Source organism: Carassius gibelio, chromosome B18 (assembly GCF_023724105.1).
Source record: "Carassius gibelio isolate Cgi1373 ecotype wild population from Czech Republic chromosome B18, carGib1.2-hapl.c, whole genome shotgun sequence".
In the NCBI taxonomy this organism is placed as follows: Eukaryota; Metazoa; Chordata; class Actinopteri; order Cypriniformes; family Cyprinidae; genus Carassius; species Carassius gibelio.
The window spans coordinates 16,628,843-16,651,342 of NC_068413.1; the positions used below are offsets into that span (position 1 = coordinate 16,628,843).

A 22,500-nucleotide genomic window follows, 5' to 3' on the forward strand; every position below is an offset into this window, starting at 1 on the left:
AGTCCAACGTCAAGCGTTTTCATCCAGCTTCGTTTTCATAATTATTGAAGCTGTAAAAAAGAAGCCTCTAATATGACAAACACTACTTCCACTCTGTAAAGTTATATATTTGGATCTTGACCCATTGGCTTTTTTGAACTGCCAATACGAGGTCTATAGGAAATGTGAAAATATTTGCTCTGAATTTAAAATCACACTCCTTGGAGCCGCAATCGAACCAGCGACCTAAGGACACCCAACAACTCATCTACAGTCCTCCGCTCTACCAGCTGAGCTATCGAAGGATGTAACGCACAAGGCACCAGAAGGTGTCAAGAAATTCAGACATACGTACCTCTCGAGGTTATTGGGAAAAATAGGCTCCTTATTGGGGTGAATGCATCAACGGCCATGGAAAGGAAGCAATAACCTGTTTTTTAAGACCTCGTGGCGCAACGGTAGCGCGTCTGACTCCAGATCAGAAGGTTGCGTTTTCAAATCACGTCGGGGACAAGCCATCTCTTCTTTACATTAAAAGTATGAAGTCCAAAGTCAAGCGTTTTCATCATAAGGTGTCAAGAAATTCAGACATCCGTACCTCTCGAGGTTATTGGGAAAAATAGGCTCCTTTTTGTGGTGAATGCGTCAACGGCCATGCAAAGGAAGCAATAACCTGTTTTTTAAGACCTCGTGGCGCAACGGTAGCGCGTCTGACTCCAGATCAGAAGGTTGCGTGTTCAAATCACGTCGGGGTCAACCCATCTCTTCTTTACATTAAACGTATGAAGTCCAACGTCAAGTGTTTTCATAAATATCGAAGCGTGTAAAAAAGAAGCCTCTAATATGACAAACGCTCTTTCCACTCTGTAAGGTGATATATTTGGATCTTGACTCATTGGCTTTTTTTATCTGCCAATACGAAGTCTAAAGGAAATGTGAAAATATTTGATCTGAATTTAAAATCACACTGCTTCGAGCCGGAATTGAACCAGCGACCTAAGGATACCCAACAACTCATCTACAGTCCTCCGCTCTACCAGCTGAGCTATCGAAGGATGGAAAAAGCGTAAGGCACGAAAAGTTTCCAAGAAAATCAGACATCCGTACCTCTTGAGGTTATTGGGAAAAGTAGGCTCCTTATTGGGGTGAATGCATCAACGGCCATGCAAAGGAAGCAATAACCTGCTTTTTAAGACCTTGTGACGCAACGGTAGCGCGTCTGACTCCAGATCAGAAGGTTGCGTGTTCAAATCACGTTGGGGTCAAGCCATCTCTTCTTTACATTAAAAGAATGAAGTCCAAATTCAAGTGTTTTCATCCAGCTTTGTTTTCATAATTATTGAAGCTTGTAAAAAAGAAGCCTCTAATATGACAAACACTCCTTCCACTCTGTAAAATGATATATTTGGATCTTGACCCATTGGCTGTTTTTAACTGCCAATATGAAGTCTAAAGGAAATGTGAAAATATTTGATCTGAATTTAAAATCAGACTCATTCGAGCCGGAATTGAACCAGCGACGTAAGGATACCCAACAACTCATCTACAGTGCTCCGCTCTACCAGCTGAGCTATCGAAGGATGTAACGCATAAGGCACCAGAAGGTGTCAAGAAATTCAGACATACGTACCTCTCGAGGTTATTGGGAAAAATAGGCTCCTTATTGGGGTGAATGCATCAACGGCCATGGAAAGGAAGCAATAACCTGTTTTTTAAGACCTCGTGGCGCAACGGTAGCGCGTCTGACTCCAGATCAGAAGGTTGCGTTTTCAAATCACGTCGGGGACAAGCCATCTCTTCTTTACATTAAAAGTATGAAGTCCAAAGTCAAGCGTTTTCATCATAAGGTGTCAAGAAATTCAGACATCCGTACCTCTCGAGGTTATTGGGAAAAATAGGCTCCTTTTTGTGGTGAATGCGTCAACGGCCATGCAAAGGAAGCAATAAACTGTTTTTTAAGACCTCGTGGCGCAACGGTAGCGCGTCTGACTCCAGATCAGAAGGTTGCGTGTTCAAATCACGTCGGGGTCAACCCATCTCTTCTTTACATTAAACGTATGAAGTCCAACGTCAAGTGTTTTCATAAATATCGAAGCGTGTAAAAAAGAAGCCTCTAATATGACAAACGCTCTTTCCACTCTGTAAGGTGATATATTTGGATCTTGACCCATTGGCTTTTTTTATCTGCCAATACGAAGTCTAAAGGAAATGTGAAAATATTTGATCTGAATTTAAAATCACACTCCTTCGAGCCGGAATTGAACCAGCGACCTAAGGATACCCAACAACTCATCTACAGTCCTCCGCTTTACCAGCTGAGCTATCGAAGGATGTAACGCATAAGGCACCAGAAGGTGTCAAGAAATTCAGACATCCGTACTTCTCGAGGTTATTGGGAAAAATAGGCTCCTTTTTGTGGTGAATGCGTCAACGACCATGCAAAGGAAGCAATAACCTGTTTTTTTAGACCTCGTGGCGCAATGGTAGCGCGTCTGACTCCAGATCAGAAGGTTGCGTGTTCAAATCACGTCGGGGTCAAGCCGTCTCTTCTTTACATTAAAAGTATGAAGTCCAACGTCAAGTGTTTTCATCCAGCTTTGTTTTCATAATTATTGAAGCTTGTAAAAAAGAAGCCTCTAATATGACAAACACTCCTTCCACTCTGTAAAGTGATATATTTGGATCTTGACCCATTGGCTTTTTTTAACTGCCAATATGAAGTCTAAAGGAAATGTGAAAATATTTGATCTGAATTTAAAATCACACTCCTTCGAGCCGGAATTGAACCAGCGACCTAAGGATACCCAACAACTCATCTACAGTCCTCCGCTCTACCAGCTGAGCTATCGAAGGATGGAAAAAGCGTAAGGCACGAAAAGTTTCCAAGAAAATCAGACATCCGTACCTCTCGAGGTTATTGAGAAAAATAGGCTCCATTTTTGTGGTGAATGCGTCAACGGCCATGCAAAGGAAGCAATAACCTGTTTTTTAAGACCTCGTGGCGCAACGGTAGCGCGTCTGACTCCAGATCAGAAGGTTGCGTGTTCAAATCACGTCGGGGTCAAGCCATCTCTTCTTTACATTAAAAGTATGAAGTCCAACGTCAAGTGTTTTCATCCAGCTTTGTTTTCATAATTATTGAAGCTTGTAAAAAAGAAGCCTCTAATATGACAAACACTCCTTCCACTCTGTAAAGTCATATATTTGGATCTTGACCCATTGGCTTTTTTTAACTGCCAATATGAAGTCTAAAGGAAATGTGAAAATATTTGATCTGAATTTAAAATCACACTCCTTCGAGCCGGAATTGAACCAGCGACCTAAGGATACCCAACAACTCATCTACAGTCCTCCGCTCTACCAGCTGAGCTATCGAAGGATGGAAAAAGCGTAAGGCACGAAAAGTTTCCAAGAAAATCAGACATCCGTACCTCTCGAGGTTATTGAGAACAATAGGCTCCATTTTTGTGGTGAATGCGTCAACGGCCATGCAAAGGAAGCAATAACCTGTTTTTTAAGACCTCGTGGCGCAACGGTAGCGTGTCTGACTCCAGATCAGAAGGTTGCGTGTTCAAATCACGTCGGGGTCAAGCCGTCTCTTCTTTACATTAAAAGTATGAAGTCCAACGTCAAGTGTTTTCATAATTATTGAAGCGTGTAAAAAAGAAGCCTCTAATATGACAAACGCTCTTTCCACTCTGTAAGGTGATATATTTGGATCTTGACCCATTGGCTTTTTTAACTGCCAATACGAGGTCTATAGGAAATGTGAAAATATTTGCTCTGAATTTAAAATCACACTCCTTGGAGGCGCAATCGAACCAGCGACCTAAGGATACCCAACAACTCATCTACAGTCTTCCGCTCTACCAGCTGAGCTATCGAAGGATGTAACGCATAAGGCACCAGAAGGTGTCAAGAAATTCAGACATCCGTACCTCTCGAGGTTTTTGGGAAAAATAGGCTCATTTTTGTGGTGAATGCGTCAACGACCATGCAAAGGAAGCAATAACCTGTTTTTTAAGACCTCGTGGCGCAATGGTAGTGCGTCTGACTCCAGATCAGAAGGTTGCGTGTTCAAATCACGTCGGGGTCAAACCATCTCTTCTTTACATTAAAAGTATGAAGTCCAACGTCAAGCGTTTTCATCCAGCTTCGTTTTCATAATTATTGAAGCTGTAAAAAAGAAGCCTCTAATATGACAAACACTACTTCCACTCTGTAAAGTTATATATTTGGATCTTGACCCATTGGCTTTTTTGAACTGCCAATACGAGGTCTATAGGAAATGTGAAAATATTTGCTCTGAATTTAAAATCACACTCCTTGGAGCCGCAATCGAACCAGCGACCTAAGGACACCCAACAACTCATCTACAGTCCTCCGCTCTACCAGCTGAGCTATCGAAGGATGTAACGCACAAGGCACCAGAAGGTGTCAAGAAATTCAGACATACGTACCTCTCGAGGTTATTGGGAAAAATAGGCTCCTTATTGGGGTGAATGCATCAACGGCCATGGAAAGGAAGCAATAACCTGTTTTTTAAGACCTCGTGGCGCAACGGTAGCGCGTCTGACTCCAGATCAGAAGGTTGCGTTTTCAAATCACGTCGGGGACAAGCCATCTCTTCTTTACATTAAAAGTATGAAGTCCAAAGTCAAGCGTTTTCATCATAAGGTGTCAAGAAATTCAGGCATCCGTACCTCTCGAGGTTATTGGGAAAAATAGGCTCCTTTTTGTGGTGAATGCGTCAACGGCCATGCAAAGGAAGCAATAACCTGTTTTTTAAGACCTCGTGGCGCAACGGTAGCGCGTCTGACTCCAGATCAGAAGGTTGCGTGTTCAAATCACGTCGGGGTCAACCCATCTCTTCTTTACATTAAACGTATGAAGTCCAACGTCAAGTGTTTTCATAAATATCGAATCGTGTAAAAAAGAAGCCTCTAATATGACAAACGCTCTTTCCACTCTGTAAGGTGATATATTTGGATCTTGACTCATTGGCTTTTTTTATCTGCCATTACGAAGTCTAAAGGAAATGTGAAAATATTTGATCTGAATTTAAAATCACACTGCTTCGAGCCGGAATTGAACCAGCGACCTAAGGATACCCAACAACTCATCTACAGTCCTCCGCTCTACCAGCTGAGCTATCGAAGGATGGAAAAAGCGTAAGGCACGAAAAGTTTCCAAGAAAATCAGACATCCGTACCTCTTGAGGTTATTGGGAAAAGTAGGCTCCTTATTGGGGTGAATGCATCAACGGCCATGCAAAGGAAGCAATAACCTGTTTTTTAAGACCTCGTGGCGCAAAGGTAGCGCGTCTGACTCCAGATCAGAAGGTTGCGTGTTCAAATCACGTCGGGGTCAAGCCGTCTCTTCTTTACATTAAACGTATGAAGTCCAACGTCAAGTGTTTTCATAATTATTGAAGCGTGTAAAAAAGAAGCCTCTAATATGACAAACGCTCCTTCCACTCTGTAAAGTGATATATTTGGATCTTGACCCATTGGCTTTTTTAACTGCCAATACGAGGTCTAAAGGAAATGTGAAAATATTTGCTCTGAATTTAAAATCACACTCCTTGGAGCCGCAATCGAACCAGCGACCTAAGGATACCCAACAACTCATCTTCAGTCCTTCGCTCTAACAGCTGAGCTATAGAAGGATGGAAAAATCGTAAGGCACGAAAAGTTTCCAAGAAAATCAGACATCCGTACCTCTTGAGGTTATTGGGAAAAGTAGGCTCCTTATTGGGGTGAATGCATCAACGGCCATGCAAAGGAAGCAATAACCTGTTTTTTAAGACCTCGTGGCGCAACGGTAGCGCGTCTGACTCCAGATCAGAAGGTTGCGTGTTCAAATCACGTCGGGGTCAAGCCATCTCTTCTTTACATTAAAAGTATGAAGTCCAACGTCAAGTGTTTTCATCCAGCTTTGTTTTCATAATTATTGAAGCTTGTAAAAAAGAAGCCTCTAATATGACAAACACTCCTTCCACTCTGTAAAGTGATATATTTGGATCTTGACCCATTGGCTTTTTTTAACTGCCAATATGAAGTCTAAAGGAAATGTGAAAATATTTGATCTGAATTTAAAATCACACTCCTTCGAGCCGGAATTGAACCAGCGACCTAAGGATACCCAACAACTCATCTACAGTCCTCCGCTCTACCAGCTGAGCTATCGAAGGATGGAAAAAGCGTAAGCCACGAAAAGTTTCCAAGAAAATCAGACATCCGTACCTCTCGAGGTTATTGAGAACAATAGGCTCCATTTTTGTGGTGAATGCGTCAACGGCCATGCAAAGGAAGCAATAACCTGTTTTTTAAGACCTCGTGGCGCAACGGTAGCGCGTCTGACTCCAGATCAGAAGGTTGCGTGTTCAAATCACGTCGGGGTCAAGCCGTCTCTTCTTTACATTAAAAGTATGAAGTCCAACGTCAAGTGTTTTCATAATTATTGAAGCGTGTAAAAAACAAGCCTCTAATATGACAAACGCTCCTTCCACTCTGTAAGGTGATATATTTGGATCTTGACCCATTGGTTTTTTTAACTGCCAATACGAGGTCTAAAGGAAATGTGAAAATATTTGCTCTGAATTTAAAATCACACTCCTTGGAGCCGCAATCGAACCAGCGACCTAAGGATACCCAACAACTCATCTACAGTCTTCCGCTCTACCAGCTGAGCTATCGAAGGATGTAACGCATAAGGCACCAGAAGGTGTCAAGAAATTCAGACATCCGTACCTCTCGAGGTTTTTGGGAAAAATAGGCTCATTTTTGTGGTGAATGCGTCAACGACCATGCAAAGGAAGCAATAACCTGTTTTTTAAGACCTCGTGGCGCAATGGTAGTGCGTCTGACTCCAGATCAGAAGGTTGCGTGTTCAAATCACGTCGGGGTCAAACCATCTCTTCTTTACATTAAAAGTATGAAGTCCAACGTCAAGCGTTTTCATCCAGCTTCGTTTTCATAATTATTGAAGCTGTAAAAAAGAAGCCTCTAATATGACAAACACTACTTCCACTCTGTAAAGTTATATATTTGGATCTTGACCCATTGGCTTTTTTGAACTGCCAATACGAGGTCTATAGGAAATGTGAAAATATTTGCTCTGAATTTAAAATCACACTCCTTGGAGCCGCAATCGAACCAGCGACCTAAGGACACCCAACAACTCATCTACATTCCTCCGCTCTACCAGCTGAGCTATCGAAGGATGTAACGCACAAGGCACCAGAAGGTGTCAAGAAATTCAGACATACGTACCTCTCGAGGTTATTGGGAAAAATAGGCTCCTTATTGGGGTGAATGCATCAACGGCCATGCAAAGGAAGCAATAACCTGTTTTTTAAGACCTCGTGGCGCAACGGTAGCGCGTCTGACTCCAGATCAGAAGGTTGTGTGTTCAAATCACGTCGGGGTCAAGCCGTCTCTTCTTTACATTAAAAGTATGAAGTCCAACGTCAAGTGTTTTCATAATTATTGAAGCGTGTAAAAAAGAAGCCTCTAATATGACAAACGCTCTTTCCACTCTGTAAGGTGATATATTTGGATCTTGACCCATTGGCTTTTTTAACTGCCAATACGAGGTCTATGGAAATGTGAAAATATTTGCTCTGAATTTAAAATCACACTCCTTGGAGGCGCAATCGAACCAGCGACCTAAGAATACCCAACAACTCATCTACAGTCCTCCGCTCTACCAGCTGAGCTATGGAAGGATGTAACGCATAAGGCACCAGAAGGTGTCAAGAAATTCAGACATCCGTACCTCTCGAGGTTATTGGGAAAAATAGGCTCATTTTTGTGGTGAATGCGTCAACGACCATGCAAAGGAAGCAATAACCTGTTTTTTAAGACCTCGTGGCGCAATGGTAGCGCGTCTGACTCCAGATCAGAAGGTTGCGTGTTCAAATCACGTCGGGGTCAAGCCATCTCTTCTTTACATTAAAAGTATGAAGTCCAACGTCAAGCGTTTTCATCCAGCTTCGTTTTCATAATTATTGAAGCTGTAAAAAAGAAGCCTCTAATATGACAAAAACTACTTCCACTCTGTAAAGTTATATATTTGGATCTTGACCCATTGGCTTTTTTGAACTGCCAATACGAAGTCTAAAGGAAATGTGAAAATATTTGATCTGAATTTAAAATCACACTCCTTCGAGCCGGAATTGAACCAGCGACCTAAGGATACCCAACAACTCATCTACAGTCTTTCGCTCTACCAGCTGAGCTATCGAAGGATGGAAAATTGTAAGGCACGAAAAGTTTCCAAGAAAATCAGACATCCGTACCTCTTGAGGTTATTGGGAAAAGTAGGCTCCTTATTGGGGTGAATGCATCAACGGCCATGCAAAGGAAGCAATAACCTGCTTTTTAAGTCCTTGTGACGCAACGGTAGCGCGTCTGACTCCAGATCAGAAGGTTGCGTGTTCAAATCACGTTGGGGTCAAGCCGTCTCTTCTTTACATTAAAAGTATGAAGTCCAACGTCAAGTGTTTTCATCCAGCTTTGTTTTCATAATTATTGAAGCTTGTAAAAAAGAAGCCTCTAATATGACAAACACTCCTTCCACTCTGTAAAGTGATATATTTGGATCTTGACCCATTGGCTTTTTTTAACTGCCAATACGAAGTCTAAAGGAAATGTGAAAATATTTGATCTGAATTCAAAATCACACTCCTTCGAGCCGGAATTGAACCAGCGACCTAAGGATACCCAACAACTCATCTACAGTCCTCCGCTCTACCAGCTGAGCTATCGAAGGATGGAAAAAGCGTAAGGCACGAAAAGTTTCCAAGAAAATCAGACATCCGTACCTCTTGAGGTTATTGGGAAAAGTAGGCTCCTTATTGGGGTGAATGCATCAACGGCCATGCAAAGGAAGCAATAATATGTTTTTTAAGACCTCGTGGCGCAACGGTAGCGCGTCTGACTCCAGATCAGAAGGTTGCGTGTTCAAATCACGTCGGGGTCAAGCCGTCTCTTCTTTACATTAAACGTATGAAGTCCAACGTCAAGTGTTTTCATAATTATTGAAGCGTGTAAAAAAGAAGCCTCTAATATGACAAACGCTCTTTCCACTCTGTAAGGTGATATATTTGGATCTTGACCCATTGGCTTTTTTTATCTGCCAATACGAAGTCTAAAGGAAATGTGAAAATATTTGATCTGAATTTAAAATCACACTCCTTCGAGCCGGAATTGAACCAGCGACCTAAGGATACCCAACAACTCATCTACAGTCCTCCGCTCTACCAGCTGAGCTATCGAAGGATGTAACGCATAAGGCACCAGAAGGTGTCAAGAAATTCAGACATCCGTACTTCTCGAGGTTATTGGGAAAAATAGGCTCCTTTTTGTGGTGAATGCGTCAACGACCATGCAAAGGAAGCAATAACCTGTTTTTTAAGACCTTGTGGCGCAATGGTAGCGCGTCTGACTCCAGATCAGAAGGTTGCGTGTTCAAATCACGTCGGGGTCAAGCCGTCTCTTCTTTACATTAAAAGTATGAAGTCCAACGTCAAGTGTTTTCATCCAGCTTTGTTTTCATAATTATTGAAGCTTGTAAAAAAGAAGCCTCTAACATGACAAACACTCCTTCCACTCTGTAAAGTGATATATTTGGATCTTGACCCATTGGCTTTTTTTAACTGCCAATACGAAGTCTAAAGGAAATTCGAAAATATTTGATCTGAATTTAAAATCAAAGTCCTACGAGCCGGAATTGAACCAGCGACCTAAGGATACCCAACAACTCATCTACAGTCCTCCGCTCTACCAGCTGAGCTATCGAAGGACGGAAAAAGCGTAAGGCACAAAAAGTTTCCAAGAAAATCAGACATACGTACCTCTCGAGGTTATTGAGAAAAATAGGCTCCATTTTTGTGGTGAATGCGTCAACGGCCATGCAAAGGAAGCAATAACCTGTTTTTGAAGACCTCATGGCGCAACGGTAGCGCGTCTGACTCCAGATCAGAAGGTTGCGTGTTCAAATCATGTCGGGGTCAAGCCGTCTCTTCTTTAAATTAAAAGTATGAAGTCCAACGTCAAGTGTTTTCATAATTATTGAAGCTTGTAAAAAAGAAGCCTCTAATATGACAAACGCTCTTTCCACTCTGTAAGGTGATATATTTGGATCTTGACCCATTGGCTTTTTTAACTGCCAATACGAGGTCTATAGGAAATGTGAAAATATTTGCTCTGAATTTAAAATCATACTCCTTGGAGGCGCAATCGAACCAGCGACCTAAGGATACCCAACAACTCATCTACAGTCCTCCGCTCTACCAGCTGAGCTATCGAAGGATGTAACGCATAAGGCACCAGAAGGTGTCAAGAAATTCAGACATCCTTACCTCTCGAGGTTATTGGGAAAAATAGGCTCATTTTTGTGGTGAATGCATCAACGACCATGCAAAGAAAGCAATAACCTGTTTTTTAAGACCTCGTGGCGCAATGGTAGCGCGTCTGACTCCAGATCAGAAGGTTGCGTGTTCAAATCACGTCGGGGTCAAGTCATCTCTTCTTTACATTAAAAGTATGAAGTCCAACGTCAAGCGATTTCATCCAGCTTCGTTTTCATAATTATTGAAGCTGTAAAAAAGAAGCCTCTAATATGACAAACACTCCTTCCACTCTGTAAAGTGATATATTTGGATCTTGACCCATTGGCTTTTTTTAACTGCCAATACGAAGTCTAAAGGAAATGTGAAAATATTTGATCTGAATTTAAAATCACACTCCTTCGAGCCGGAATTGAACCAGTGACATAAGGATACCCAACAACTCATCTACAGTCCTCCGCTCTACCAGCTGAGCTATAGAAGGATGGAAAAATCGTAAGGCACGAAAAGTTTCCAAGAAAATCAGACATCCGTACCTCTTGAGGTTATTGGGAAAAGTAGGCTCCTTATTGGGGTGAATGCATCAACGGCCAGGCAAAGGAAGCAATAACCTGCTTTTTAAGTCCTTGTGACGCAACGGTAGCGCGTCTGACTCCAGATCAGAAGGTTGCGTGTTCAAATCACGTTGGGGTCAAGCCATCTCTTCTTTACATTAAAAGTATGAAGTCCAACGTCAAGTGTTTTCATCCAGCTTTGTTTTCATAATTATTGAAGCTTGTAAAAAAGAAGCCTCTAACATGACAAACACTCCTTCCACTCTGTAAAGTGATATATTTGGATCTTGACCCATTGGCTTTTTTTAACTGCCAATACGAAGTCTAAAGGAAATTCGAAAATATTTGATCTGAATTTAAAATCACACTCCTTCGAGCCGGAATTGAACCAGCGACCTAAGGATACCCAACAACTCATCTACAGTCCTCCGCTCTACCAGCTGAGCTATCGAAGGACGGAAAAAGCGTAAGGCACAAAAAGTTTCCAAGAAAATCAGACATCCGTACCTCTCGAGGTTATTGAGAAAAATAGGCTCCATTTTTGTGGTGAATGCGTCAACAGCCATGCAAAGGAAGCAATAACCTGTTTTTTAAGACCTTGTGGCGCAACGGTAGCGCGTCTGACTCCAGATCAGAAGGTTGCGTGTTCAAATCACGTCGGGGTCAAGCTGTCTCTTCTTTAAATTAAAAGTATGAAATCCAACGTCAAGTGTTTTCATAATTATTGAAGCTTGTAAAAAAGAAGCCTCTAATATGACAAACGCTCTTTCCACTCTGTAAGGTGATATATTTGGATCTTGACCCATTGGCTTTTTTAACTGCCAATACGAGGTCTATAGGAAATGTGAAAATATTTGCTCTGAATTTAAAATCATACTCCTTGGAGGCGCAATCGAACCAGCGACCTAAGGATACCCAACAACTCATCTACAGTCCTCCGCTCTACCAGCTGAGCTATCGAAGGATGTAACGCATAAGGCACCAGAAGGTGTCAAGAAATTCAGACATCCTTACCTCTCGAGGTTATTGGGAAAAATAGGCTAATTTTTGTGGTGAATGCATCAACGACCATGCACAGAAAGCAATAACCTGTTTTTTAAGACCTCGTGGCGCAATGGTAGCGCGTCTGACTCCAGATCAGAAGGTTGCGTGTTCAAATCACGTCGGGGTCAAGCCATCTCTTCTTTACATTAAAAGTATGAAGTCCAACGTCAAGCGTTTTCATCCAGCTTCGTTTTCATAATTATTGAAGCTGTAAAAAAGAAGCCTCTAATATGACAAACACTACTTCCACTCTGTAAAGTTATATATTTGGATCTTGACCCATTGGCTTTTTTGAACTGCCAATACGAAGTCTAAAGGAAATGTGAAAATATTTGATCTGAATTTAAAATCACACTCCTTCGAGCCGGAATTGAACCAGCGACCTAAGGATACCCAACAACTCATCTACAGTCTTTCGCTCTACCAGCTGAGCTATCGAAGGATGGAAAATTGTAAGGCACGAAAAGTTTCCAAGAAAATCAGACATCCGTACCTCTTGAGGTTATTGGGAAAAGTAGGCTCCTTATTGGGGTGAATGCATCAACGGCCATGCAAAGGAAGCAATAACCTGCTTTTTAAGACCTTGTGACGCAACGGTAGCGCGTCTGACTCCAGATCAGAAGGTTGCGTGTTCAAATCACGTTGGGGTCAAACCGTCTCTTCTTTACATTAAAAGTATGAAGTCCAACGTCAAGTGTTTTCATAAATATCGAATCGTGTAAAAAAGAAGCCTCTAATATGACAAACGCTCTTTCCACTCTGTAAGGTGATATATTTGGATCTTGACTCATTGGCTTTTTTTATCTGCCATTACGAAGTCTAAAGGAAATGTGAAAATATTTGATCTGAATTTAAAATCACACTGCTTCGAGCCGGAATTGAACCAGCGACCTAAGGATACCCAACAACTCATCTACAGTCCTCCGCTCTACCAGCTGAGCTATCGAAGGATGGAAAAAGCGTAAGGCACGAAAAGTTTCCAAGAAAATCAGACATCCGTACCTCTTGAGGTTATTGGGAAAAGTAGGCTCCTTATTGGGGTGAATGCATCAACGGCCATGCAAAGGAAGCAATAACCTGTTTTTTAAGACCTCGTGGCGCAAAGGTAGCGCGTCTGACTCCAGATCAGAAGGTTGCGTGTTCAAATCACGTCGGGGTCAAGCCGTCTCTTCTTTACATTAAACGTATGAAGTCCAACGTCAAGTGTTTTCATAATTATTGAAGCGTGTAAAAAAGAAGCCTCTAATATGACAAACGCTCCTTCCACTCTGTAAAGTGATATATTTGGATCTTGACCCATTGGCTTTTTTAACTGCCAATACGAGGTCTAAAGGAAATGTGAAAATATTTGCTCTGAATTTAAAATCACACTCCTTGGAGCCGCAATCGAACCAGCGACCTAAGGATACCCAACAACTCATCTTCAGTCCTTCGCTCTAACAGCTGAGCTATAGAAGGATGGAAAAATCGTAAGGCACGAAAAGTTTCCAAGAAAATCAGACATCCGTACCTCTTGAGGTTATTGGGAAAAGTAGGCTCCTTATTGGGGTGAATGCATCAACGGCCATGCAAAGGAAGCAATAACCTGTTTTTTAAGACCTCGTGGCGCAACGGTAGCGCGTCTGACTCCAGATCAGAAGGTTGCGTGTTCAAATCACGTCGGGGTCAAGCCATCTCTTCTTTACATTAAAAGTATGAAGTCCAACGTCAAGTGTTTTCATCCAGCTTTGTTTTCATAATTATTGAAGCTTGTAAAAAAGAAGCCTCTAATATGACAAACACTCCTTCCACTCTGTAAAGTGATATATTTGGATCTTGACCCATTGGCTTTTTTTAACTGCCAATATGAAGTCTAAAGGAAATGTGAAAATATTTGATCTGAATTTAAAATCACACTCCTTCGAGCCGGAATTGAACCAGCGACCTAAGGATACCCAACAACTCATCTACAGTCCTCCGCTCTACCAGCTGAGCTATCGAAGGATGGAAAAAGCGTAAGCCACGAAAAGTTTCCAAGAAAATCAGACATCCGTACCTCTCGAGGTTATTGAGAACAATAGGCTCCATTTTTGTGGTGAATGCGTCAACGGCCATGCAAAGGAAGCAATAACCTGTTTTTTAAGACCTCGTGGCGCAACGGTAGCGCGTCTGACTCCAGATCAGAAGGTTGCGTGTTCAAATCACGTCGGGGTCAAGCCGTCTCTTCTTTACATTAAAAGTATGAAGTCCAACGTCAAGTGTTTTCATAATTATTGAAGCGTGTAAAAAACAAGCCTCTAATATGACAAACGCTCCTTCCACTCTGTAAGGTGATATATTTGGATCTTGACCCATTGGTTTTTTTAACTGCCAATACGAGGTCTAAAGGAAATGTGAAAATATTTGCTCTGAATTTAAAATCACACTCCTTGGAGCCGCAATCGAACCAGCGACCTAAGGATACCCAACAACTCATCTACAGTCTTCCGCTCTACCAGCTGAGCTATCGAAGGATGTAACGCATAAGGCACCAGAAGGTGTCAAGAAATTCAGACATCCGTACCTCTCGAGGTTTTTGGGAAAAATAGGCTCATTTTTGTGGTGAATGCGTCAACGACCATGCAAAGGAAGCAATAACCTGTTTTTTAAGACCTCGTGGCGCAATGGTAGTGCGTCTGACTCCAGATCAGAAGGTTGCGTGTTCAAATCACGTCGGGGTCAAACCATCTCTTCTTTACATTAAAAGTATGAAGTCCAACGTCAAGCGTTTTCATCCAGCTTCGTTTTCATAATTATTGAAGCTGTAAAAAAGAAGCCTCTAATATGACAAACACTACTTCCACTCTGTAAAGTTATATATTTGGATCTTGACCCATTGGCTTTTTTGAACTGCCAATACGAGGTCTATAGGAAATGTGAAAATATTTGCTCTGAATTTAAAATCACACTCCTTGGAGCCGCAATCGAACCAGCGACCTAAGGACACCCAACAACTCATCTACATTCCTCCGCTCTACCAGCTGAGCTATCGAAGGATGTAACGCACAAGGCACCAGAAGGTGTCAAGAAATTCAGACATACGTACCTCTCGAGGTTATTGGGAAAAATAGGCTCCTTATTGGGGTGAATGCATCAACGGCCATGGAAAGGAAGCAATAACCTGTTTTTTAAGACCTCGTGGCGCAACGGTAGCGCGTCTGACTCCAGATCAGAAGGTTGTGTGTTCAAATCACGTCGGGGTCAAGCCGTCTCTTCTTTACATTAAAAGTATGAAGTCCAACGTCAAGTGTTTTCATAATTATTGAAGCGTGTAAAAAAGAAGCCTCTAATATGACAAACGCTCCTTCCACTCTGTAAGGTGATATATTTGGATCTTGACCCATTGGTTTTTTTAACTGCCAATACGAGGTCTAAAGGAAATGTGAAAATATTTGCTCTGAATTTAAAATCACACTCCTTGGAGCCGCAATCGAACCAGCGACCTAAGGATACCCAACAACTCATCTTCAGTCCTTTGCTCTACCAGCTGAGCTATAGAAGGATGGAAAAATCGTAAGGCACGAAAAGTTTCCAAGAAAATCAGACATCCGTACCTCTTGAGGTTATTGGGAAAAGTAGGCTCCTTATTGGGGTGAATGCATCAACGGCCAGGCAAAGGAAGCAATAACCTGCTTTTTAAGTCCTTGTGACGCAACGGTAGCGCGTCTGACTCCAGATCAGAAGGTTGCGTGTTCAAATCACGTTGGGGTCAAGCCATCTCTTCTTTACATTAAAAGTATGAAGTCCAACGTCAAGTGTTTTCATCCAGCTTTGTTTTCATAATTATTGAAGCTTGTAAAAAAGAAGCCTCTAACATGACAAACTCTCCTTCCACTCTGTAAAGTGATATATTTGGATCTTGACCCATTGGCTTTTTTTAACTGCCAATACGAAGTCTAAAGGAAATTCGAAAATATTTGATCTGAATTTAAAATCACACTCCTTCGAGCCGGAATTGAACCAGCGACCTAAGGATACCCAACAACTCATCTACAGTCCTCCGCTCTACCAGCTGAGCTATCGAAGGACGGAAAAAGCGTAAGGCACGAAAAGTTTCCAAGAAAATCAGACATCCGTACCTCTCGAGGTTATTGAGAAAAATAGGCTCCATTTTTGTGGTGAATGCGTCAACGGCCATGCAAAGGAAGCAATAACCTGTTTTTTAAGACCTCGTGGCGCAACGGTAGCGAGTCTGACTCCAGATCAGAAGGTTGCGTGTTCAAATCACGTCGGGGTCAAGCCGTCTCTTCTTTAAATTAAAAGTATGAAGTCCAACGTCAAGTGTTTTCATAATTATTGAAGCTTGTAAAAAAGAAGCCTCTAATATGACAAACGCTCTTTCCACTCTGTAAGGTGATATATTTGGATCTTGACCCATTGGCTTTTTTAACTGCCAATACGAGGTCTATGGAAATGTGAAAATATTTGCTCTGAATTTAAAATCACACTCCTTGGAGGCGCAATCGAACCAGCGACCTAAGAATACCCAACAACTCATCTACAGTCCTCCGCTCTACCAGCTGAGCTATGGAAGGATGTAACGCATAAGGCACCAGAAGGTGTCAAGAAATTCAGACATCCGTACCTCTCGAGGTTATTGGGAAAAATAGGCTCATTTTTGTGGTGAATGCGTCAACGACCATGCAAAGGAAGCAATAACCTGTTTTTTAAGACCTCGTGGCGCAATGGTAGCGCGTCTGACTCCAGATCAGAAGGTTGCGTGTTCAAATCACGTCGGGGTCAAGCCATCTCTTCTTTACATTAAAAGTATGAAGTCCAACGTCAAGCGTTTTCATCCAGCTTCGTTTTCATAATTATTGAAGCTGTAAAAAAGAAGCCTCTAATATGACAAAAACTACTTCCACTCTGTAAAGTTATATATTTGGATCTTGACCCATTGGCTTTTTTGAACTGCCAATACGAAGTCTAAAGGAAATGTGAAAATATTTGATCTGAATTTAAAATCACACTCCTTCGAGCCGGAATTGAACCAGCGACCTAAGGATACCCAACAACTCATCTACAGTCTTTCGCTCTACCAGCTGAGCTATCGAAGGATGGAAAATTGTAAGGCACGAAAAGTTTCCAAGAAAATCAGACATCCGTACCTCTTGAGGTTATTGGGAAAAGTAGGCTCCTTATTGGGGTGAATGCATCAACGGCCATGCAAAGGAAGCAATAACCTGCTTTTTAAGTCCTTGTGACGCAACGGTAGCGCGTCTGACTCCAGATCAGAAGGTTGCGTGTTCAAATCACGTTGGGGTCAAGCCGTCTCTTCTTTACATTAAAAGTATGAAGTCCAACGTCAAGTGTTTTCATCCAGCTTTGTTTTCATAATTATTGAAGCTTGTAAAAAAGAAGCCTCTAATATGACAAACACTCCTTCCACTCTGTAAAGTGATATATTTGGATCTTGACCCATTGGCTTTTTTTAACTGCCAATACGAAGTCTAAAGGAAATGTGAAAATATTTGATCTGAATTCAAAATCACACTCCTTCGAGCCGGAATTGAACCAGCGACCTAAGGATACCCAACAACTCATCTACAGTCCTCCGCTCTACCAGCTGAGCTATCGAAGGATGGAAAAAGCGTAAGGCACGAAAAGTTTCCAAGAAAATCAGACATCCGTACCTCTTGAGGTTATTGGGAAAAGTAGGCTCCTTATTGGGGTGAATGCATCAACGGCCATGCAAAGGAAGCAATAATATGTTTTTTAAGACCTCGTGGCGCAACGGTAGCGCGTCTGACTCCAGATCAGAAGGTTGCGTGTTCAAATCACGTCGGGGTCAAGCCGTCTCTTCTTTACATTAAACGTATGAAGTCCAACGTCAAGTGTTTTCATAATTATTGAAGCGTGTAAAAAAGAAGCCTCTAATATGACAAACGCTCTTTCCACTCTGTAAGGTGATATATTTGGATCTTGACCCATTGGCTTTTTTTATCTGCCAATACGAAGTCTAAAGGAAATGTGAAAATATTTGATCTGAATTTAAAATCACACTCCTTCGAGCCGGAATTGAACCAGCGACCTAAGGATACCCAACAACTCATCTACAGTCCTCCGCTCTACCAGCTGAGCTATCGAAGGATGTAACGCATAAGGCACCAGAAGGTGTCAAGAAATTCAGACATCCGTACTTCTCGAGGTTATTGGGAAAAATAGGCTCCTTTTTGTGGTGAATGCGTCAACGACCATGCAAAGGAAGCAATAACCTGTTTTTTAAGACCTTGTGGCGCAATGGTAGCGCGTCTGACTCCAGATCAGAAGGTTGCGTGTTCAAATCACGTCGGGGTCAAGCCGTCTCTTCTTTACATTAAAAGTATGAAGTCCAACGTCAAGTGTTTTCATCCAGCTTTGTTTTCATAATTATTGAAGCTTGTAAAAAAGAAGCCTCTAACATGACAAACACTCCTTCCACTCTGTAAAGTGATATATTTGGATCTTGACCCATTGGCTTTTTTTAACTGCCAATACGAAGTCTAAAGGAAATTCGAAAATATTTGATCTGAATTTAAAATCAAAGTCCTACGAGCCGGAATTGAACCAGCGACCTAAGGATACCCAACAACTCATCTACAGTCCTCCGCTCTACCAGCTGAGCTATCGAAGGACGGAAAAAGCGTAAGGCACAAAAAGTTTCCAAGAAAATCAGACATACGTACCTCTCGAGGTTATTGAGAAAAATAGGCTCCATTTTTGTGGTGAATGCGTCAACGGCCATGCAAAGGAAGCAATAACCTGTTTTTGAAGACCTCATGGCGCAACGGTAGCGCGTCTGACTCCAGATCAGAAGGTTGCGTGTTCAAATCATGTCGGGGTCAAGCCGTCTCTTCTTTAAATTAAAAGTATGAAGTCCAACGTCAAGTGTTTTCATAATTATTGAAGCTTGTAAAAAAGAAGCCTCTAATATGACAAACGCTCTTTCCACTCTGTAAGGTGATATATTTGGATCTTGACCCATTGGCTTTTTTAACTGCCAATACGAGGTCTATAGGAAATGTGAAAATATTTGCTCTGAATTTAAAATCATACTCCTTGGAGGCGCAATCGAACCAGCGACCTAAGGATACCCAACAACTCATCTACAGTCCTCCGCTCTACCAGCTGAGCTATCGAAGGATGTAACGCATAAGGCACCAGAAGGTGTCAAGAAATTCAGACATCCTTACCTCTCGAGGTTATTGGGAAAAATAGGCTCATTTTTGTGGTGAATGCATCAACGACCATGCAAAGAAAGCAATAACCTGTTTTTTAAGACCTCGTGGCGCAATGGTAGCGCGTCTGACTCCAGATCAGAAGGTTGCGTGTTCAAATCACGTCGGGGTCAAGTCATCTCTTCTTTACATTAAAAGTATGAAGTCCAACGTCAAGCGATTTCATCCAGCTTCGTTTTCATAATTATTGAAGCTGTAAAAAAGAAGCCTCTAATATGACAAACACTCCTTCCACTCTGTAAAGTGATATATTTGGATCTTGACCCATTGGCTTTTTTTAACTGCCAATACGAAGTCTAAAGGAAATGTGAAAATATTTGATCTGAATTTAAAATCACACTCCTTCGAGCCGGAATTGAACCAGTGACATAAGGATACCCAACAACTCATCTACAGTCCTCCGCTCTACCAGCTGAGCTATAGAAGGATGGAAAAATCGTAAGGCACGAAAAGTTTCCAAGAAAATCAGACATCCGTACCTCTTGAGGTTATTGGGAAAAGTAGGCTCCTTATTGGGGTGAATGCATCAACGGCCAGGCAAAGGAAGCAATAACCTGCTTTTTAAGTCCTTGTGACGCAACGGTAGCGCGTCTGACTCCAGATCAGAAGGTTGCGTGTTCAAATCACGTTGGGGTCAAGCCATCTCTTCTTTACATTAAAAGTATGAAGTCCAACGTCAAGTGTTTTCATCCAGCTTTGTTTTCATAATTATTGAAGCTTGTAAAAAAGAAGCCTCTAACATGACAAACACTCCTTCCACTCTGTAAAGTGATATATTTGGATCTTGACCCATTGGCTTTTTTTAACTGCCAATACGAAGTCTAAAGGAAATTCGAAAATATTTGATCTGAATTTAAAATCACACTCCTTCGAGCCGGAATTGAACCAGCGACCTAAGGATACCCAACAACTCATCTACAGTCCTCCGCTCTACCAGCTGAGCTATCGAAGGACGGAAAAAGCGTAAGGCACAAAAAGTTTCCAAGAAAATCAGACATCCGTACCTCTCGAGGTTATTGAGAAAAATAGGCTCCATTTTTGTGGTGAATGCGTCAACAGCCATGCAAAGGAAGCAATAACCTGTTTTTTAAGACCTTGTGGCGCAACGGTAGCGCGTCTGACTCCAGATCAGAAGGTTGCGTGTTCAAATCACGTCGGGGTCAAGCTGTCTCTTCTTTAAATTAAAAGTATGAAATCCAACGTCAAGTGTTTTCATAATTATTGAAGCTTGTAAAAAAGAAGCCTCTAATATGACAAACGCTCTTTCCACTCTGTAAGGTGATATATTTGGATCTTGACCCATTGGCTTTTTTAACTGCCAATACGAGGTCTATAGGAAATGTGAAAATATTTGCTCTGAATTTAAAATCATACTCCTTGGAGGCGCAATCGAACCAGCGACCTAAGGATACCCAACAACTCATCTACAGTCCTCCGCTCTACCAGCTGAGCTATCGAAGGATGTAACGCATAAGGCACCAGAAGGTGTCAAGAAATTCAGACATCCTTACCTCTCGAGGTTATTGGGAAAAATAGGCTAATTTTTGTGGTGAATGCATCAACGACCATGCACAGAAAGCAATAACCTGTTTTTTAAGACCTCGTGGCGCAATGGTAGCGCGTCTGACTCCAGATCAGAAGGTTGCGTGTTCAAATCACGTCGGGGTCAAGCCATCTCTTCTTTACATTAAAAGTATGAAGTCCAACGTCAAGCGTTTTCATCCAGCTTCGTTTTCATAATTATTGAAGCTGTAAAAAAGAAGCCTCTAATATGACAAACACTACTTCCACTCTGTAAAGTTATATATTTGGATCTTGACCCATTGGCTTTTTTGAACTGCCAATACGAAGTCTAAAGGAAATGTGAAAATATTTGATCTGAATTTAAAATCACACTCCTTCGAGCCGGAATTGAACCAGCGACCTAAGGATACCCAACAACTCATCTACAGTCTTTCGCTCTACCAGCTGAGCTATCGAAGGATGGAAAATTGTAAGGCACGAAAAGTTTCCAAGAAAATCAGACATCCGTACCTCTTGAGGTTATTGGGAAAAGTAGGCTCCTTATTGGGGTGAATGCATCAACGGCCATGCAAAGGAAGCAATAACCTGCTTTTTAAGACCTTGTGACGCAACGGTAGCGCGTCTGACTCCAGATCAGAAGGTTGCGTGTTCAAATCACGTTGGGGTCAAACCGTCTCTTCTTTACATTAAAAGTATGAAGTCCAACGTCAAGTGTTTTCATCCAGCTTTGTTTTCATAATTATTGAAGCTTGTAAAAAAGAAGCCTCTAATATGACAAACACTCCTTCCACTCTGTAAAGTGATATATTTGGATCTTGACCCATTGGCTTTTTTTAACTGCCAATACGAAGTCTAAAGGAAATGTGAAAATATTTGATCTGAATTCAAAATCACACTCCTTCGAGCCGGAATTGAACCAGCGATCTAAGGATACCCAACAACTCATCTACAGTCCTCCGCTCTACCAGCTGAGCTATCGAAGGATGGAAAAAGCGTAAGGCACGAAAAGTTTCCAAGAAAATCAGACATCCGTAACTCTTGAGGTTATTGGGAAAAGTAGGCTCCTTATTGGGGTGAATGCATCAACGGCCATGCAAAGGAAGCAATAATATGTTTTTTAAGACCTCGTGGCGCAACGGTAGCGCGTCTGACTCCAGATCAGAAGGTTGCGTGTTCAAATCACGTCGGGGTCAAGCCGTCTCTTCTTTACATTAAACGTATGAAGTCCAACGTCAAGTGTTTTCATAATTATTGAAGCGTGTAAAAAAGAAGCCTCTAATATGACAAACGCTCTTTCCACTCTGTAAGGTGATATATTTGGATCTTGACCCATTGGCTTTTTTTATCTGCCAATACGAAGTCTAAAGGAAATGTGAAAATATTTGATCTGAATTTAAAATCACACTCCTTCGAGCCGGAATTGAACCAGCGACCTAAGGATACCCAACAACTCATCTACAGTCCTCCACTCTACCAGCTGAGCTATCGAAGGATGTAACGCATAAGGCACCAGAAGGTGTCAAGAAATTCAGACATCCGTACTTCTCGAGGTTATTGGGAAAAATAGGCTCCTTTTTGTGGTGAATGCGTCAACGACCATGCAAAGGAAGCAATAACCTGCTTTTTAAGACCTCGTGGCGCAATGGTAGCGCGTCTGACTCCAGATCAGAAGGTTGCGTGTTCAAATCACGTCGGGGTCAAGCCGTCTCTTCTTTACATTAAAAGTATGAAGTCCAACGTCAAGTGTTTTCATCCAGCTTTGTTTTCATAATTATTGAAGCTTGTAAAAAAGAAGCCTCTAATATGACAA

At 41.8% G+C, this 22,500-nt stretch overlaps 52 non-coding genes across 52 annotated transcripts; 40 read left to right on the plus strand and 12 right to left on the minus strand.

Moving 5' to 3' along the window:
- Positions 1-420: 420 nt before the first annotated feature.
- On the plus strand, positions 421-492 carry trnaw-cca (transfer RNA tryptophan (anticodon CCA)). The gene has a single exon. It is a non-coding gene; the product is annotated as a tRNA-Trp (tRNA).
- Positions 493-663: 171 nt separating this feature from the next.
- On the plus strand, positions 664-735 carry trnaw-cca (transfer RNA tryptophan (anticodon CCA)). The gene has a single exon. It is a non-coding gene; the product is annotated as a tRNA-Trp (tRNA).
- A 437-nt stretch (positions 736-1,172) lies between these two features.
- On the plus strand, positions 1,173-1,244 carry trnaw-cca (transfer RNA tryptophan (anticodon CCA)). The gene has a single exon. It is a non-coding gene; the product is annotated as a tRNA-Trp (tRNA).
- A 451-nt stretch (positions 1,245-1,695) lies between these two features.
- Positions 1,696-1,767, plus strand: trnaw-cca (transfer RNA tryptophan (anticodon CCA)). Its single transcript has one exon. It is a non-coding gene; the product is annotated as a tRNA-Trp (tRNA).
- Positions 1,768-1,938: 171 nt separating this feature from the next.
- Positions 1,939-2,010, plus strand: trnaw-cca (transfer RNA tryptophan (anticodon CCA)). Its single transcript has one exon. It is a non-coding gene; the product is annotated as a tRNA-Trp (tRNA).
- A 435-nt stretch (positions 2,011-2,445) lies between these two features.
- Positions 2,446-2,517, plus strand: trnaw-cca (transfer RNA tryptophan (anticodon CCA)). Its single transcript has one exon. It is a non-coding gene; the product is annotated as a tRNA-Trp (tRNA).
- Positions 2,518-2,745: 228 nt separating this feature from the next.
- trnay-gua (transfer RNA tyrosine (anticodon GUA)) lies at positions 2,746-2,832 on the minus strand. The gene is given in 2 exon segments: positions 2,746-2,781; positions 2,796-2,832. It is a non-coding gene; the product is annotated as a tRNA-Tyr (tRNA).
- A 139-nt stretch (positions 2,833-2,971) lies between these two features.
- trnaw-cca (transfer RNA tryptophan (anticodon CCA)) lies at positions 2,972-3,043 on the plus strand. The gene has a single exon. It is a non-coding gene; the product is annotated as a tRNA-Trp (tRNA).
- Positions 3,044-3,271: 228 nt separating this feature from the next.
- Positions 3,272-3,358, minus strand: trnay-gua (transfer RNA tyrosine (anticodon GUA)). The gene is given in 2 exon segments: positions 3,272-3,307; positions 3,322-3,358. It is a non-coding gene; the product is annotated as a tRNA-Tyr (tRNA).
- A 139-nt stretch (positions 3,359-3,497) lies between these two features.
- On the plus strand, positions 3,498-3,569 carry trnaw-cca (transfer RNA tryptophan (anticodon CCA)). Its single transcript has one exon. It is a non-coding gene; the product is annotated as a tRNA-Trp (tRNA).
- Positions 3,570-4,003: 434 nt separating this feature from the next.
- Positions 4,004-4,075, plus strand: trnaw-cca (transfer RNA tryptophan (anticodon CCA)). The gene has a single exon. It is a non-coding gene; the product is annotated as a tRNA-Trp (tRNA).
- A 450-nt stretch (positions 4,076-4,525) lies between these two features.
- On the plus strand, positions 4,526-4,597 carry trnaw-cca (transfer RNA tryptophan (anticodon CCA)). The gene has a single exon. It is a non-coding gene; the product is annotated as a tRNA-Trp (tRNA).
- A 171-nt stretch (positions 4,598-4,768) lies between these two features.
- On the plus strand, positions 4,769-4,840 carry trnaw-cca (transfer RNA tryptophan (anticodon CCA)). Its single transcript has one exon. It is a non-coding gene; the product is annotated as a tRNA-Trp (tRNA).
- Positions 4,841-5,277: 437 nt separating this feature from the next.
- Positions 5,278-5,349, plus strand: trnaw-cca (transfer RNA tryptophan (anticodon CCA)). The gene has a single exon. It is a non-coding gene; the product is annotated as a tRNA-Trp (tRNA).
- Positions 5,350-5,785: 436 nt separating this feature from the next.
- On the plus strand, positions 5,786-5,857 carry trnaw-cca (transfer RNA tryptophan (anticodon CCA)). Its single transcript has one exon. It is a non-coding gene; the product is annotated as a tRNA-Trp (tRNA).
- Positions 5,858-6,085: 228 nt separating this feature from the next.
- trnay-gua (transfer RNA tyrosine (anticodon GUA)) lies at positions 6,086-6,172 on the minus strand. The gene is given in 2 exon segments: positions 6,086-6,121; positions 6,136-6,172. It is a non-coding gene; the product is annotated as a tRNA-Tyr (tRNA).
- A 139-nt stretch (positions 6,173-6,311) lies between these two features.
- On the plus strand, positions 6,312-6,383 carry trnaw-cca (transfer RNA tryptophan (anticodon CCA)). Its single transcript has one exon. It is a non-coding gene; the product is annotated as a tRNA-Trp (tRNA).
- Positions 6,384-6,817: 434 nt separating this feature from the next.
- On the plus strand, positions 6,818-6,889 carry trnaw-cca (transfer RNA tryptophan (anticodon CCA)). The gene has a single exon. It is a non-coding gene; the product is annotated as a tRNA-Trp (tRNA).
- A 450-nt stretch (positions 6,890-7,339) lies between these two features.
- Positions 7,340-7,411, plus strand: trnaw-cca (transfer RNA tryptophan (anticodon CCA)). The gene has a single exon. It is a non-coding gene; the product is annotated as a tRNA-Trp (tRNA).
- A 433-nt stretch (positions 7,412-7,844) lies between these two features.
- Positions 7,845-7,916, plus strand: trnaw-cca (transfer RNA tryptophan (anticodon CCA)). Its single transcript has one exon. It is a non-coding gene; the product is annotated as a tRNA-Trp (tRNA).
- Positions 7,917-8,667: 751 nt separating this feature from the next.
- Positions 8,668-8,754, minus strand: trnay-gua (transfer RNA tyrosine (anticodon GUA)). The gene is given in 2 exon segments: positions 8,668-8,703; positions 8,718-8,754. It is a non-coding gene; the product is annotated as a tRNA-Tyr (tRNA).
- A 138-nt stretch (positions 8,755-8,892) lies between these two features.
- Positions 8,893-8,964, plus strand: trnaw-cca (transfer RNA tryptophan (anticodon CCA)). Its single transcript has one exon. It is a non-coding gene; the product is annotated as a tRNA-Trp (tRNA).
- A 212-nt stretch (positions 8,965-9,176) lies between these two features.
- Positions 9,177-9,263, minus strand: trnay-gua (transfer RNA tyrosine (anticodon GUA)). The gene is given in 2 exon segments: positions 9,177-9,212; positions 9,227-9,263. It is a non-coding gene; the product is annotated as a tRNA-Tyr (tRNA).
- Positions 9,264-9,399: 136 nt separating this feature from the next.
- On the plus strand, positions 9,400-9,471 carry trnaw-cca (transfer RNA tryptophan (anticodon CCA)). The gene has a single exon. It is a non-coding gene; the product is annotated as a tRNA-Trp (tRNA).
- A 454-nt stretch (positions 9,472-9,925) lies between these two features.
- Positions 9,926-9,997, plus strand: trnaw-cca (transfer RNA tryptophan (anticodon CCA)). The gene has a single exon. It is a non-coding gene; the product is annotated as a tRNA-Trp (tRNA).
- Positions 9,998-10,431: 434 nt separating this feature from the next.
- trnaw-cca (transfer RNA tryptophan (anticodon CCA)) lies at positions 10,432-10,503 on the plus strand. Its single transcript has one exon. It is a non-coding gene; the product is annotated as a tRNA-Trp (tRNA).
- A 752-nt stretch (positions 10,504-11,255) lies between these two features.
- On the minus strand, positions 11,256-11,342 carry trnay-gua (transfer RNA tyrosine (anticodon GUA)). Its single transcript is given in 2 exon segments — positions 11,256-11,291; positions 11,306-11,342. It is a non-coding gene; the product is annotated as a tRNA-Tyr (tRNA).
- Positions 11,343-11,481: 139 nt separating this feature from the next.
- trnaw-cca (transfer RNA tryptophan (anticodon CCA)) lies at positions 11,482-11,553 on the plus strand. The gene has a single exon. It is a non-coding gene; the product is annotated as a tRNA-Trp (tRNA).
- Positions 11,554-11,987: 434 nt separating this feature from the next.
- Positions 11,988-12,059, plus strand: trnaw-cca (transfer RNA tryptophan (anticodon CCA)). The gene has a single exon. It is a non-coding gene; the product is annotated as a tRNA-Trp (tRNA).
- A 451-nt stretch (positions 12,060-12,510) lies between these two features.
- trnaw-cca (transfer RNA tryptophan (anticodon CCA)) lies at positions 12,511-12,582 on the plus strand. Its single transcript has one exon. It is a non-coding gene; the product is annotated as a tRNA-Trp (tRNA).
- Positions 12,583-13,019: 437 nt separating this feature from the next.
- Positions 13,020-13,091, plus strand: trnaw-cca (transfer RNA tryptophan (anticodon CCA)). The gene has a single exon. It is a non-coding gene; the product is annotated as a tRNA-Trp (tRNA).
- Positions 13,092-13,527: 436 nt separating this feature from the next.
- On the plus strand, positions 13,528-13,599 carry trnaw-cca (transfer RNA tryptophan (anticodon CCA)). Its single transcript has one exon. It is a non-coding gene; the product is annotated as a tRNA-Trp (tRNA).
- A 228-nt stretch (positions 13,600-13,827) lies between these two features.
- trnay-gua (transfer RNA tyrosine (anticodon GUA)) lies at positions 13,828-13,914 on the minus strand. Its single transcript is given in 2 exon segments — positions 13,828-13,863; positions 13,878-13,914. It is a non-coding gene; the product is annotated as a tRNA-Tyr (tRNA).
- Positions 13,915-14,053: 139 nt separating this feature from the next.
- Positions 14,054-14,125, plus strand: trnaw-cca (transfer RNA tryptophan (anticodon CCA)). Its single transcript has one exon. It is a non-coding gene; the product is annotated as a tRNA-Trp (tRNA).
- Positions 14,126-14,559: 434 nt separating this feature from the next.
- On the plus strand, positions 14,560-14,631 carry trnaw-cca (transfer RNA tryptophan (anticodon CCA)). Its single transcript has one exon. It is a non-coding gene; the product is annotated as a tRNA-Trp (tRNA).
- A 450-nt stretch (positions 14,632-15,081) lies between these two features.
- Positions 15,082-15,153, plus strand: trnaw-cca (transfer RNA tryptophan (anticodon CCA)). The gene has a single exon. It is a non-coding gene; the product is annotated as a tRNA-Trp (tRNA).
- Positions 15,154-15,889: 736 nt separating this feature from the next.
- trnay-gua (transfer RNA tyrosine (anticodon GUA)) lies at positions 15,890-15,976 on the minus strand. The gene is given in 2 exon segments: positions 15,890-15,925; positions 15,940-15,976. It is a non-coding gene; the product is annotated as a tRNA-Tyr (tRNA).
- A 139-nt stretch (positions 15,977-16,115) lies between these two features.
- trnaw-cca (transfer RNA tryptophan (anticodon CCA)) lies at positions 16,116-16,187 on the plus strand. Its single transcript has one exon. It is a non-coding gene; the product is annotated as a tRNA-Trp (tRNA).
- Positions 16,188-16,620: 433 nt separating this feature from the next.
- Positions 16,621-16,692, plus strand: trnaw-cca (transfer RNA tryptophan (anticodon CCA)). Its single transcript has one exon. It is a non-coding gene; the product is annotated as a tRNA-Trp (tRNA).
- A 751-nt stretch (positions 16,693-17,443) lies between these two features.
- trnay-gua (transfer RNA tyrosine (anticodon GUA)) lies at positions 17,444-17,530 on the minus strand. The gene is given in 2 exon segments: positions 17,444-17,479; positions 17,494-17,530. It is a non-coding gene; the product is annotated as a tRNA-Tyr (tRNA).
- A 138-nt stretch (positions 17,531-17,668) lies between these two features.
- On the plus strand, positions 17,669-17,740 carry trnaw-cca (transfer RNA tryptophan (anticodon CCA)). The gene has a single exon. It is a non-coding gene; the product is annotated as a tRNA-Trp (tRNA).
- Positions 17,741-17,952: 212 nt separating this feature from the next.
- Positions 17,953-18,039, minus strand: trnay-gua (transfer RNA tyrosine (anticodon GUA)). The gene is given in 2 exon segments: positions 17,953-17,988; positions 18,003-18,039. It is a non-coding gene; the product is annotated as a tRNA-Tyr (tRNA).
- A 136-nt stretch (positions 18,040-18,175) lies between these two features.
- Positions 18,176-18,247, plus strand: trnaw-cca (transfer RNA tryptophan (anticodon CCA)). The gene has a single exon. It is a non-coding gene; the product is annotated as a tRNA-Trp (tRNA).
- A 454-nt stretch (positions 18,248-18,701) lies between these two features.
- Positions 18,702-18,773, plus strand: trnaw-cca (transfer RNA tryptophan (anticodon CCA)). Its single transcript has one exon. It is a non-coding gene; the product is annotated as a tRNA-Trp (tRNA).
- A 434-nt stretch (positions 18,774-19,207) lies between these two features.
- Positions 19,208-19,279, plus strand: trnaw-cca (transfer RNA tryptophan (anticodon CCA)). The gene has a single exon. It is a non-coding gene; the product is annotated as a tRNA-Trp (tRNA).
- A 752-nt stretch (positions 19,280-20,031) lies between these two features.
- Positions 20,032-20,118, minus strand: trnay-gua (transfer RNA tyrosine (anticodon GUA)). The gene is given in 2 exon segments: positions 20,032-20,067; positions 20,082-20,118. It is a non-coding gene; the product is annotated as a tRNA-Tyr (tRNA).
- A 139-nt stretch (positions 20,119-20,257) lies between these two features.
- trnaw-cca (transfer RNA tryptophan (anticodon CCA)) lies at positions 20,258-20,329 on the plus strand. The gene has a single exon. It is a non-coding gene; the product is annotated as a tRNA-Trp (tRNA).
- Positions 20,330-20,763: 434 nt separating this feature from the next.
- Positions 20,764-20,835, plus strand: trnaw-cca (transfer RNA tryptophan (anticodon CCA)). The gene has a single exon. It is a non-coding gene; the product is annotated as a tRNA-Trp (tRNA).
- Positions 20,836-21,286: 451 nt separating this feature from the next.
- Positions 21,287-21,358, plus strand: trnaw-cca (transfer RNA tryptophan (anticodon CCA)). The gene has a single exon. It is a non-coding gene; the product is annotated as a tRNA-Trp (tRNA).
- A 453-nt stretch (positions 21,359-21,811) lies between these two features.
- trnaw-cca (transfer RNA tryptophan (anticodon CCA)) lies at positions 21,812-21,883 on the plus strand. The gene has a single exon. It is a non-coding gene; the product is annotated as a tRNA-Trp (tRNA).
- A 212-nt stretch (positions 21,884-22,095) lies between these two features.
- trnay-gua (transfer RNA tyrosine (anticodon GUA)) lies at positions 22,096-22,182 on the minus strand. Its single transcript is given in 2 exon segments — positions 22,096-22,131; positions 22,146-22,182. It is a non-coding gene; the product is annotated as a tRNA-Tyr (tRNA).
- Positions 22,183-22,318: 136 nt separating this feature from the next.
- On the plus strand, positions 22,319-22,390 carry trnaw-cca (transfer RNA tryptophan (anticodon CCA)). The gene has a single exon. It is a non-coding gene; the product is annotated as a tRNA-Trp (tRNA).
- Positions 22,391-22,500: the final 110 nt, after the last annotated feature.